The sequence below is a fragment of the Seriola lalandi genome, unplaced genomic scaffold, assembly GCF_002814215.2.
Source record: "Seriola lalandi dorsalis isolate HSWRI2012SDOR001 ecotype SW California unplaced genomic scaffold, Sedor1 jcf7180002054981, whole genome shotgun sequence".
Lineage (NCBI taxonomy): Eukaryota > Metazoa > Chordata > Actinopteri > Carangiformes > Carangidae > Seriola > Seriola lalandi.
In genome coordinates, this window is record NW_019525661.1 from 283,125 (window position 1) to 283,649 (window position 525).

A 525-nucleotide genomic window follows, 5' to 3' on the forward strand; every position below is an offset into this window, starting at 1 on the left:
CATAACTCAAGGAACTGCAGTTGTTGTCACTTCAGTGTAGGATTCACTTTTCAGCCCCAGAGGTTGATGCTTGGTTTGATTACCAGCAGTTTTACGATAGTAACCATCGACTCAGCTTCCACTGTCCTGAGATCAGTTATCGTACTGCAGCATTGTTATGAATGTGTGGATGTGTGTGTGTGTGTGTGTGTGTGGAAACTGAACTTGTGCATTTGAAAAATTCCTTTAGTCTTTTCTTCCTACGCGTTAAGATCAGATCAAAATAAGTGGTGAAATATGTTGTGTTGTGTGAACATTTCATTGACTAAATATGCGCTAGAACACGTTCTTCTTTTGTTCAGAATCAGCTGCTTATCACAGGTAACCGACACGACTTCTTCTCATTCATCCCCGCAGCGCCACAGAGCTTTACACAGTGTAGACGCCGAGCGTCTACTGACTTCAATGGGGAAGCAGAGAGTGGGTTGTTCCACTGCAGCCAAACTAGACGGTCATTGGATAAATGCTGGGCTTTGTCCCGCCCAT